General features: G+C 42.2%; 1 protein-coding gene across 6 annotated transcripts in view; it reads right to left on the minus strand.

The window, feature by feature from the left end:
• Positions 1-13,137, minus strand: part of znf644b (zinc finger protein 644b) — a 191,424-nt gene that overhangs the window by 177,986 nt on the left and 301 nt on the right. The gene's annotated exons all lie outside the window — the stretch shown is intronic.

Raw genomic sequence — 13,137 nt, forward strand, 5'->3', positions numbered from 1 at the left:
ATTCTAATGTCTTTTAGGGAAGGAAACTACCATCCGTACCTGGTCTGGCCTACATATAACCCTAGACCCACAGCAATGTGGTTGACTATTAACTGCCCTCTGGACAATTAGGGATAGGTAATAAATGCTACCCAACCAGCGACACCCTCATCCCATGAATGAATAAAAAAAATTCTTACACTCCAATCCCATTGCAATACAGGCCTAAACACTATTTGCCTGTTTAGTCACTTGCTGTTCCAGTAAAACAACTTAGTCCCTTGCATGAATGCATTCAAGTCTCCAAACATCAACATTTAGAAGTTTCATGCCTTTTAAAAAAACTCTGCTTTTTCTGTTCGTATAGTGAAAGTGAAAAACTTCATAGAACATAGAACATAGAACAATACAGCACAGAACAGGCCCTTCGGCCCACGATGTTGTGCCGAACTTCTAACCTAGATTAAGTACCCATCCATGTACCTATCCAAATGCCGCTTAAAGGTCGCCAATGATTCCGACTCCACCACTCCCACGGGCAGCTCATTCCATGCCCCCACCACTCTCTGGGTAAAGAACCCACCCCTGACATCTCCCCTATACCTTCCACCCTTCACCTTAAATTTATGTCCCCTTGTAACACTCTGTTGTACCTGGGGAAAAAGTTTCTGACTGTCTACTCTATCTATTCCTCTGATCATCTTATAAACCTCTATCAAGTCACCCCTCATCCTTCGCCGTTCCAACGAGAAAAGGCCGAGAACTCTCAACCTATCCTCGTACGACTTCCTCTCCATTCCAGGCAACATCCTGGTAAATCTTCTCTGCACCCTCTCCAAAGCTTCCACATCTTTCCTATAGTGAGGCGACCAGAACTGCACACAGTACTCCAACTGTGGCCTAACCAAAGTCCTGTACAGCTGCAACATCACTTCACGACTCTTGAATTCAATCCCTCTGCTAATGAACGATAATACTCCATAGGCCTTCTTACAAACTCTATCCACCTGAGTGGCAACCTTCAAAGATCTATGTACATAGACCCCAAGATCCCTCTGTTCCTCCACCTGACTAAGAACCCTACCATTAACCCTGTATTCCGCATTCTTATTTGTTCTTCCAAAATGGACAACCTCACACTTGGCAGGGTTGAACTCCATCTGCCACTCCTCAGCCCAGCTCATATTCTCATTATATTCAACCAGCCACCTTGCTTCTCAACACCTAACCTGTCTTCAGTTTCTGTGCAACCTGTTAGTGCACAGTTTTAATTCCCAGTTAGTTTTGTATCATAATAAACTTCAATACATTACTTTTGGGCTCATTGTCAAAGTAATTTAGGATTGTAAATAGCTAAAGTCCAAGCACTGATCCTTGTGACAATCCACTAGTCACAACTTGCCAACATGAAAATACTATCTGCTCCTCCAGTCGGATTCCTATTTATTACCTAATCTTATATCTATAGCCTAATTTCTGTTCGTGTTTTATGGTAAGGATCTTCTGCAATCATCTACCTTCCACTGATGTATGGCTCACTTCTCTATAGTTTTCTGGATCTCCTTGTTGTTCTTCTTAAAGAAAAGAAATAGCACTGGCCATTCTCCAGTCTTCAGAAACTGGTGGATGCGGTGTATCTGGATTTCCAGAAGGTATTCGACTAGGTGCCGCACAAAGGCTGCTGGATAAGATAAACTTGCATACTGTTACAAGTAATGTGTTAGCATGGATAGAGGATTGGTTAACGAAAAAAATGCAAAGACTGGGGACAAATGGGTGGTTTTCTAGTTGGTGACCAGTGTCTAAAGGTGTGCCTCAATGATCAGTTTGGGACCGCAACTATTTATAATTTAGATAGATGATTTGAAATTGGGGATCAAGTGTGTCAAAGTTTGCAGATGACACGAAGATGAGTGTTAGTGCAAAGCATGCATGGGACAAGTGAAAGTCTGTAGAGGGATATAGATAGATTAAGTGATGGGCAAGAGTTTTGCAGAAGGAGTACAATACGAGGTCATCTATTTTGGAAGGAAAAACAAAATGGACTCTTAAATGGTGAAAAATTGCAGCATGCTGCTGCGCAGAGGCACCTAGGTGTCCTTGTGCATGAATCACAAAACGTTGGTTTGCAGGTAATTAAGAAAGCAAATGGAATGCAATCGTTCATTGCTAGAGGAATGGAGTTAAAAGCTGATATGCTGCAGCTGTATGTGGAGCTGGTGAGGCCACACCAGGTGTACTGTGTCCTGTTTAGATTAGATTAGATTACATTACAGTGTGGAAACAGGCCCTTCGGGCCAACAAGTCCACACTGACCCGCCGAAGCGCAACCCACCCATACCCCTATCTTTACCCCTTACCTAACACTACGGGCAATTTAGCATGGCCAATTCACCTGACCTGCACATCATTGGACTGTGGGAGGAAACCGGAGCACCCGGAGGAAACCCACGCAGACATGGGGAGAATGTGCAAACTCCACACATTCAGTCGCCTGAGGCGGGAATTGAACCCGGGTCTCTGGCGCTGTGAGGCAGCAGTGCTAACCACTGTGCCACCGTGCCGCCCACAACTGAGACACTATGTAAGAGTACCGAAGGGCATACAGGGGAGTCGATTGTGAAGTTGAGGGGGTTCACTTCGGAGGAGAGGTTGAGTAGACTGAGACTATACTCATTGGAATTTAGAAGCATTAGAGATGATCTTATAGAAACATAAAATTATGCAGGAAATAGATAAGATAGAAGGAGGGAGGTTGTTACCACTGGCGGGTGAAATTAGAACTAGGGGGCATAGCCTCAAATTAAGGGGGAACAAATTCAGGACAGAGTTGAGGAGGAACTGCTTCACCCAAATGGTTGCGAATTGCTGGAATCTCCTGCCCAACGACGCAGTTCCAGCTACCTCGTTGAATGATTTTAGGGCAAAGGTAGATAGATTTTTTTGAACAGTAAAGGAATCAAGGGCTAGTGGGTGGGCACTTAAGTGGAGCTGAGTCCATGATCTCATTGAATGGGACAGCAAGCACGAGCGGCCAAATGGCCTACTCCTAATCCTTGTTCTTACGTACTTAGACTTCATCTGTAGTTAAAGAAAACACAATCAGTCTCTATCGAAGATCTCTCCCTTGCCTCCCACAATATCCTGGAATAGACCATATCAGTCCGTGGCGATCTATACAGTCAGAGATATACAGCATGAAAACAGACAGTTCAGACCAACCCGTCCATGCCAACCAGATATCCCGACCCATTTCTAGTCCCACCTGCCAGCACCTGGCCCATACCCCTCCAAACCCTTCCTATTCATATACCCATCCAAATGTCTCTTAAATGTTGCAATTGTACCAGCCTCCACCACTTCCTCTGGCAGCTCATTCCACACACGTACCACCCTCTGTGTGAAAACATTGCCCCTTAGGTCTCTTTTATATCTTTCCCCTCTCACCCTAAACCTTTGCCCTCTAGTTCTGGACTCCACAACTCCAGGGAAAATACTTCGTCTATTTATCCTATCCATGCCCCTCATAATTTTGTAAACCTCTATAAGGTCACCCCTCAGCCTCCAACGCTCCAGGGAAAACAGCCCCAGCCTGTTCAGCCTCTCCCTATAGCTCACATCCTCCAATCCTGGCAACATCCTTGTAAATCTTTTCTGAACCCTTTCAAGTTTCACAACATCTTTCCAATAGGAAGGAGACCAGAATTGCATGCAATATTCCAACAGTGGCATAAACAATGTTCTGCACAGCCGCAACATGACCTCTCAACTCCTGTACTCAATACTCTGACCGACAAAGGAAAGCATACCAAACGCCTTCATCGCTATCCTATCTACCTGCGACTCCACTTTCAAGGAGCTATGAACCTGCACTCCAAGGTCTCTTTGGTCAGCAACACTCCCGAGGTCCTTACCATCAAGTGTATAAGTCCTGCTAAGATTTGCTTTCCCAAAATGCAGCACCTCGCATTTACCTGAATTAAACTCCATCTGCCACTTCTCAGCCCATTGGCCCATCTGGTCAAGATCCTGTTGTAATCTGAGGTAACCCTCTTCGCTGTCCACTACACCTCCAATTTTGGCGTCATCTACAAATTTACTAACTATACCTCTTATGCTCGCATCCAAATCATTTATGTAAACGACAAAAAAAAGAGGACCCAGCACCGATCCTTGTGGCACTCTACTGGTCACAGGCCTCCAGTCTGAAAAACAACCCTCCACCACCACCCTCTGTCTTCTACCTTTGAGCCAGTTCTGTAGCCAAAAGGCCATTTCTCCCTGTATTCCATGAGATCTAACCTTGCTAATCGGTCTCCCATAGGGAACCTTGTCGAACGCCTTACTGAAGTCCATATAGATCATATCTACCACTCTGCCCTCATCAATCCTCTTTGTTACTTCCTCAAAAAGCTCAATCAAGTTTGAAAGACATGATTTCCCACGGACAAAACCATGTTGACTATCCCTAATCGGTCCTTACTTTTCCAAATACACGTACACCCTGTCCCTCAGGATTCCCTCCAACAACTTGCCCACCACCGAGGTCAGGCTCCCCAGTCTATAGTTCCCTGGCTTGTCCTTACTATCCTTCTTAAACAGTGGCCCCAACGTTTGCCAACCTCCAGTCTTCCAGCACCTCACCTGTGACTATCGATGATATGGATTTCTCAGCAAGAGGCCCAGCAATCACTTCTCTAGCTTCCCACAGAGTTCTTGAGTACACCTGATCAGGTCCTGGGGATTTATCCACCTTTAACCGTTTCAAGACATCCAGCACTTCCTCCTCTGTAATCTGGACATTTTGCAAGATGTCACCATCTATTTCCCTACAGTCTATATCTTCCATATCCTTTTCCACAGTAAGTACTGATGCAAAATACTCATTTAGTATCTTCCCCCATTTTCTGCGGCTCCACACAAGGACCGCCTTGCTGATCTTTAAGGGCCCTATTCTCTCCCTAGTTACCCTTTTGTTCTTAATGTATTTGTAAAAACCCTTGGGATTCTCCTTAATTCTATTTGCCAAAGCTATCTCATGTCCACTTTTTGCCCTCCTGATTTCCTTCTTAAGTATACTTCTACTTCCTTTTATATTCTAAGGATTCACTCCATCTCTGCTGTCTATATCTTACATCGGCTTCCTTCTTTTTCTTAACCAAACCCTTAATTTTGTTCGTCATCCAGCACTCCCTGTACCTACCAGCCTTTCCCTTCACCCTAACAGGAATATACTTTCTCCGGATTCTTGTTATCTCATTTCTGAAGGCTTCCCATTTTCCAGCTGTCCATTTACCTGTGAACATCTGCCCCCAATCAGCTTTCGAAACTTCTTGCCTAATATTGTCAAAATTGGCCTTCCTCCAATTTAGAACTTCAACTTTTAGATCTGGTCTATCCTTTTCCATCATTATTTTAAACAGAATAGAATTATGGTTGCTGGCCCTAAAGTACTCCCCCACTGACACCTCAGTCACCTGCCCTGCCTTATTTCCCAAGAGTAGGTCAAGTTTTGCACCTTCTCTAGTAGGTACATCCACATACTGAATCAAAAAATTGTCTTGTACACACTTAACAAATTCCTCTCCATCTAAACCTTAATGCTATGGCAGTTCCAGTCTATGTTTGGAAATCCCCTACCATAACCACCCTATTATTCTTACAGATAGCTGAGATCTCTTTACAAGTTTGTTTCTCAATTTCCCTCTGACTATTAGGGGGTCTATAATACAATCCCAATAAGGTTATCATCCCTTTCTTATTTCTCAGTTCCACCCAAATAACTTCCCTGGATGTATTTCCGGGAATATCCTCCTTCAGTATAGTGATAATGCTATCCCTTATCAAAAATGCCACTCCCCCTCCTCTCTCACCTCCCTTTCTATCCTTCCTGTAGCATTTGTATCCTGGACCATTAAGCTGCCAGTCCTGCCCATCCCTGAGCCATGTTTCCGTAATTGCTATGTTATCCCAGTCCCATGTTCCTAACCATGCCCTGAGTTCATCTGCCTTCCCTGTTAGGCCCCTTGCATTGAAATAAATGCAGTTTAATTTATTAATCCTACCTTGCTCCTGCTTGCTCTGACTGTTTGACTTATCTAACTTTATGTTTTTCAAGATACCCAACATCACCTCCTTAAATCGACATGCTCTGGACTACCAACAGCATTCCTTAATCTAAGCATCATCTTTGTCCTCCTCCTCAGTGAATACTGATGTGAAGTGCTGATTAGGGAACCTCACCTACTTCTTCAGATCCACGCACAAATCCCTCCTATGTCCTTGAGTAGACTTGCACTTTTCTTAACCAGCCTCTTGCTCCTATTATGTATATAACATCCCTTGAGATTCTCCTCAACCCTTCTTACCAAGAGCATTTCATGGTCCCTTTTAGCCCTCTAATTCCTTGTTTACTTTCTTTCCTGCTTCCTTCAGTTTTCTCAAGGGCCTAGTTTGATCTCAATTTCCTAAACTTACATTACACTGCCTTTTTCAGGAAACTTTCAATATCTTTTGTCATCCAGGGTTCTTAAATCTTGCCAACCTTATCCTTCATCCTCACAGCTAAATATTGGCCCTGGACATTGATCAACTGGCCTTCAAAAGACTCCCACATGTCAGATGTGTACTTAATCGTAAATAACTGCCACCAATCCAGTTTCTCCAATTCTTGTCTAATACTGTTGTAATTGGCCTTACCCCAATTTAGTACTTTCATCTAAGGACCAGCCTATCCTTATCCATAACTATCTTAAAACTTATGGAATTACGATCGCTGTTCTTGAAATGCTCCCACACTGAAACTTTTGATCATCTGGCCAGGCTTATCCCCAAGAAATAGGGTCTGATATAACTCCTTTCCTAGTTGAGCCATCTACATATTGTTTCAAGATACCCTCCCGGATGCAGTTATAGCGTCATACAGACCTTTTGGTCCAACTTGTGCACACCCACCAGGGTTTCCCAAACTAAACTAGCCCCATATGTCTGTGGGGTTTGGCCAATACCCCTCTAAACTTTTCCTATCCATGTGCCTGTCCAAATGTATTATAAATGTTGTAACTGCATCTGCAGTTACTACTTCCTCTGGCAGTTCATTCCATGTGTGCCCCACACTAAGAAAATGTTACCTTCAGGTCCCTTTTAAATCTTTCCCCTCATCTTAAAAATATGCTCTCTAGCTTTTAATTCCCCTATCCTCGTGTAAAGGTCTTTGCTATTCATTTCATCGATGCTCCTCATGATTTTATAAACATCTAACCAGTTACCCCTCAACACGCTATGCTTTCGGGGGGGGGGGGGGCAAAAAAAATGTTCTGACCCATATAAGCCCCTGACACTAAGCCCCATGAATGGAGCCTCAATCAATATTGGGGAAGTTAAAATTACCCATTACAACATGATTTTTGCATCTTTCAATGATGTGCCTGCACACCTGTTCTTCTGTCTCCCATTGGCTCTTGGAAGGCATACAATATAAACCCCATCATGGTGACTACACCTTTCTTTTTTTGAGTTCCACTCATATGGCCTCACTGGATGAGCCCCCCACCACCCCCCGAAGATGTCCTCGCTATGTCACAGCTATGACATCAGTAATGCCCCACCCCTTATACAGCCCTCTCTTTCGAAGTTTCAGGCATGATACTTTGAGCTGCCAGTCCCGCCCTTCTCTCAATCAAGTTTCTTTAATGGCTACAAGATCATAATTCCATGTCCTTATCCAGGTTTCAAACTCATCTGCTTAACCTATTTACTCCTTGTATTAAAATCAGAATCTCAACCCTTCTGCCAATGGGAATGGTTTGTCTGTTCAGATTGTTATGGATTAGGCCAGACTCCTCAAAACGTTTTTAAGCAGTAGCCCAGACCATAACTTTACTATTTGTTTACCTAGGTGTATAGTGGATATTCCCGGTGCAAATTACCTGGGACAACTGCCACATTTTAAACAAACAAGATTTATTCACAAAATTACAGAATGAAACAGACCAGAAAACAGAATACTTGGATATAGATTTGCTCGCTGAGCTGGAAGGGGAGTTTTCAGACATATCGTCAGCGTACTAGGTAACATCTTCAGTGAGCCTCTGCATACCACATAACTTATCCTATCCAAAACTGACATAATAATGCTGTTCTGAAAACACTTGCAACAATCCCAATACACACATCCCTTAACACAAAAGGTAAAATCAAACAAAGCTTTACAGTTCAAGGAGAGAAACAAGTCAGCAGCTTGTTTCACACACAACTGCTGAACTGAACCAAAAAAACCTCAGCTGCCAGGACTAGCCACTCCCCTTTCATGACAAAAATTATTTCTAAACCATGAGAGCCTTTGGCCTGAGGTATCATCTGTTTAGGGGTCAACAAAAAAAAAGGGCCCCAATAAACCAATCATCTCTGCACCAACTCAGCCGTTTTGGAGCCTGGGCTGCTTTATGAGCCCTCTGGGAAAAAAAAATCAAGGACGCACCAACTTTGAGAAATGGACAAACTTTGTGGCAAGGTCCATCGTGATTTCGAATTCTGCTAATCAAAGCTCTCAAACTTCTCTTTTTCAAAGAGAATAGCATCAACTTGTCAAAGCTATCCACATAACTGAAGACCGTCTTCACAGTCACCATTCTCAAAATTTTCAACACTTCCTCTAACATCTTCACATTCTTCCTTAAACATGGTGCATGCCACTGAACAAAATACACAAGTTGAGGTTCAATTAGCAACGTTCACTTTTCCTCTGTAATATAATGAGGATATGGAGTACAATAGCAGGTTCCTAAAACCTTTTAAGTGACTTTCTCAACTAATCCTACCAACTTCAATGATTTGTGCCATGGTCTCTGTTCCTGAAACTCCTCTAGAATGGCACAATTTATTGTATGTTGCCTCTCCTCATTCTTCCTCCCAAAATACACACTTCTCGACATTACATTTCAACAGCATACTTACCAATTTCATCTCTAGTCTCGAAGTCAATCATTATCGTCCTCAAATGTCAATGTTTCCTAGTTTCGTGCCATCTTCAAATGTTTAAATTGTGCCTTTTACCCAATTTAGGCCATTAATAAAAAAATTCAAGAAAAGCAACAGATCCAGTGCCATTTCCTACAGATCTCTGTACATTTTCCTCCCATTCAAAATAACCAACTCCATATCCATGTTACAACCATCTCTTTTACTCAACATTCCTCGAAAGCCTACGTGTCACTTTTGTCAAAAGTTGTTTGGAAGTCCATGCACACCATATCATCTTCATCAACACTTTCTATTACCTCTTCAAAAACTCAAAGTTAGGTTGTACACAATTTGACCTCAATAAATCGGTTTCCTTAATGAATAATCCAAAGGTCAGACACATACACCAGATTAATATAAGTGAAACAAAAACATATTTTAAAAATTTCATATTTGAAAACAGAAGTTCTTCTGTTCCAGAGAAAGCTCTCATTGGTAATTATGAAAGGAGTACCGTTAAAAACCTAGACACATCTCATTCACTGTTTAACATGTTCAAAAGTATATTTTACACCAAGACGAACACTATAAAAAGGGCAAATTCTCAATTTCAATTATTTTAATTGACTACCACATGCTGGAACTTCAACTGTGCAATGTACTGAAAAGTGTAGAACCAACTGACAGCATATTCTAACTAGATTTCTGCCTTTAGCAGTGCATGTGGTCTTCAGAACTTACTGTCAGTTTTACAACAGTGAATATTGATGAAGTCAGACAAGGTGACCACTTTGTCGAACTCTTCCAGTCCATGTGCAAGCATGACCCCTGATCTTCCCTTAGCCAACTGGTTTAATGCAGCATCCTGCTCACATGCCCACTTGTCTGAGCTTGGTACGCTGCAATGCTCCATCGAATCACTATGTAAACTGGAGGAATAAAATCTCATCTTCAGATATACATTCATGCACACACACCCCCTACATATGCACCCTCTCACACACTTAAAACCCTTTACATTCTCACACATACACACACTCGCTGACACTCACCACCCTTCCCCCCCCCACCCCCACCCCAACCCGCACACAAGTTTGTGGGGTGAATTCATACTTGCAGAATTATATTTTCTTTTGCTAAAAAAACTGTATGAATCCATGTAAGATTCTGTAAACCCCTTTTTTAGGGCATTGAGACACAGACTTTAACCTTAAACCTTCAATGCATTATCTGAACTGACATATCAACTATTGTTAAAGTTCACTTGAGAATGTAACTTTAAAAAAGTTCTGGGGTTTACATATGAAAGAACTGAAACCAACATGGTCATTCTAGAAGATGAGACTCTTAAACAATCCAGGTCTTTTTCGATATATCATCTCAGTTGCAACACAGTGAAAACTTTTGCTATAAATTCTGTTTTACAATCTTAATACTCCACAACCACCTGATGAAGGAGCAGTGCTCCGAAAGCTAATGCTTCCAAATAAACCTGTTGGACTATAACCTGGTAGTGAGATTTTTAACAATCTTCAGACTAGGCATTTTACAACCTTCTGGGTTTAATATTGAGTTCAACACTTTCGGATTGTGAACTCATGCCTAGCTTTAGGGAACATCTCTGGGACACCCGCACCAAACAATCACACCGCCCTGTGGCCCAACATTTCAACTCCCCCTCCCACTCTGCCGAGGACATGGAGGTCCTGGGCCTCCTTCACTGCCACTCCCTCACCATCAGACGCCTGGAGGAAGACCGCCTCATCTTCCACCTCGGAACACTTCAACCCCAGGCCATCAAAGTGGACTTCACCAGTTTCCTCATTTCCCCTTCCCCCACCTCATCCCAGTTCCAAACTTCCAGCTCAGCACTGTCCCCATGACTTGGCCTACCTGCCTATCTTCTTTTCCACCTATCCACTCCACCCTCTCCCCCCCCCCCCCCCCCCGACCTATCACCTTCATCCCCTCCCCCACTCACCTATTGTACTCTATGCTACTTTCTCCCCACCCTCCTCTCACCTATCTCTCCACCCTTTAGGCTCTCTGCCTGTATTCCTGATGAAGGGCTTTTGCCCGAAACGTCGATTTTACTGCTCCTCAGATGCTGCCTGAACTGCTGTGCTTTTCCAGCACCACTCTAATCTAGACACTCCCCCTTCCCTCCTCCTATTTCCTCTACCTTTACTGTTTGCACCATGGCTTATTTTATATTAATGCTTTAAATCACAGATCCAACTTCAAATTCTTCCCAACTTCTAATTAGAAAGAACTAGATAGATTTGTTTAATGCTGAATATAACTTTCCACCACAAATCTTCACAAGTTTAGAAAAAAAACTTTACAGAGCATTCCATCAGGTGTAACCCATGCAACTTAGATATACAACTTCCAAGACCTTGCACCACATTTAGTTCACTCATTTGGGCATTACTTACTTTTGTAACTTTGCTTGCTTACCAATACAAAGTTTCTATGTTGAACTTAAGTCAGCTATGTGCTTTCACATTGCCCTTGTCGTGCTTCTTTTGGCTAATCTGAAAACTTCGGAGTTTTTACATCAACAATTTAAGACTGCTGGGTGAAACTCACTTAGGATCCATGTACATGGAACAACAAATACAAAACACATTGTGGCCTCCTTTGAATAGGTATTTTCTCTCAGCTTCTAATATGTGCAAAGATGGAATTCCAAAGCCAACTTGTCCAAAACTAACTTGTCCAAAACTCAATTATCTACTAAATCCTACTTACAACAGAACTTTCCAGGTCCTGGTCACTTCAGCAGTCACCTACCAGAACCCTACCAAATATCTCAGATGATAAAAAAGGTGGTCTTTGTCTCAAAGAGAAACAAGAACTTTATGACCTTTATTTATGAAGCAAATCAGTTAAGTTTAATTAGATAGTGACAACAATTCTGTATTATTCACATCAAGCTGGTTTACTGTTTGCATGAAAATAATCCAGTTCGAAATGTTTAATGGACTAGATTACATTTTAATGTTTAGTTTAAAACAAAACAACAAATTGCATGCAAAGCACATGCATGCCGAACATTCATACTGGAAACCAATTACCATAGAAGCTTTTAAAAGAGTATTTGCTAGACACCCTGGCCATAGATAGCTTGCAAATATTTGAAGTATAAGTGAATATTGTTGTGGCAGCATGCCATAAAAAGCAAGTTAAACATCCTACAAGAATCTTGCACTACTAAATGAAATTCAGGAAGATCAGAACACACACAAAAAAAAGACCAAAATTAGATAGCATCAGACCCTTGTATTTCTGGACCTAAATATACTACAATCACAATTAAAACTTGAAAACAACTTTGCTCTTCACCAGTCATCATGCGACCAATAGTTGTGAACTTTTTAGTGCCCCTTGAAGAGTTTATTATAATCTGCAATTGATTAAGCATACGTAAAAGGGGCATGATTACAAAATTTACAGGTATTTAGAAATTTTATACAAGTACTCAAAACGTAATTCATAGCACTGTTAAATCTTCTCCAGATTTAAATTAAATTACTTGTGAATCCATCGTACTGCCATTGTTCTATGACAGCATTTGAAAAATACTTCAGTTGCCTTACATAGAATCCAAAGATGAATGGCATTGTATATCATTGACCTTGAAAATGGTGACAAAAGCCACCAAATACCATTCAAAACAAATAAGGGCAAATTTAAAGACCAACAATCCAGTTTGGAGGCACAGGCTCTGAAGTACAGCACAGCTCCTTTCAATTTCTACAACACACTCCTGACATGTTCTCCCCATTTTGCCCAAGATCAATGCCAGTGTTCACTTTATGCGTGTGGGGTAGAGTTGCAGTGCAGAGCAGAATCTATTCAAAATAAAGAACTGCACAAAGCTCAAAATTTGACATTGAAAAAGGCTAACCCAACTTTTGCTGTTGCAGTTATTGGAGTGGTGGGAAATAGAATGATAAAATCCAAGGTTGGGGGGGGGGGGGTGCAAGAATTGGTCGGAGATGCCATGTTGCGTGGCAAAGGAAGACATGCAAGGAGTGTGTGCCCCGTCCCGCCTGAATTGCCTGTCACGCTGTCGAGTCGGCTGAGTCCAAACCACAACCCAACAGCCAAGGAACTGGGAAGAGAGAGAGAGAGAGAGAGAAGGGGGGGGATTGGTGGTGGAATGGATGGCAAGCAAAGAAAATAAAGCAA

This window comes from Chiloscyllium plagiosum, unplaced genomic scaffold, assembly GCF_037043375.1.
Source record: "Chiloscyllium plagiosum isolate Xiang-an unplaced genomic scaffold, Cpla_swu_hap1 HiC_scaffold_9, whole genome shotgun sequence".
Classification (NCBI taxonomy): Eukaryota; Metazoa; Chordata; class Chondrichthyes; order Orectolobiformes; family Hemiscylliidae; genus Chiloscyllium; species Chiloscyllium plagiosum.